Source organism: Brassica oleracea, chromosome C3 (assembly GCF_000695525.1).
Source record: "Brassica oleracea var. oleracea cultivar TO1000 chromosome C3, BOL, whole genome shotgun sequence".
NCBI classification, from domain to species: domain Eukaryota; kingdom Viridiplantae; phylum Streptophyta; class Magnoliopsida; order Brassicales; family Brassicaceae; genus Brassica; species Brassica oleracea.
In genome coordinates, this window is record NC_027750.1 from 28065192 (window position 1) to 28065510 (window position 319).

Genomic DNA, 319 nt, shown 5'->3' on the forward strand with positions numbered 1-319 from the left:
ACACGCAACCATCGAGTGAGACGCCTTTATCTCCAATGTCTCAACAGCCTAATTTGACACATGAGGTATGTAACCAATAAATATTGTTGAGTTTTGAAGTAATATTTGGAAGCTTTTGTACTTCTTGAATGCATTCCTGATTTTTGCAGGAGACAATGATTGAATCAGCTGCATCTCCAAAGTCTCAACAAAATGAGGTATATGCTCAAAAATTTTTAAGAAAATATTTGGAAAATCTTGTACAAAATCCTGAATGCCTTCCTGATTTTTGTAGGATTACACGCAACCATCGAGTGAGACGCCTTTATCTCCAATGTCT

The 319-nt window shown here is 36.4% G+C and overlaps 1 long non-coding RNA gene across 1 annotated transcript; it reads left to right on the top strand.

Annotated features, from left to right (window-relative positions):
* Positions 1-25: 25 nt before the first annotated feature.
* On the top strand, positions 26-317 carry LOC106334434. Its single transcript, XR_001268612.1, has 3 exons — positions 26-65; positions 150-197; positions 275-317. It is a non-coding gene; the product is annotated as an uncharacterized LOC106334434 (long non-coding RNA).
* The last annotated feature ends 2 nt before the right edge of the window (positions 318-319 follow it).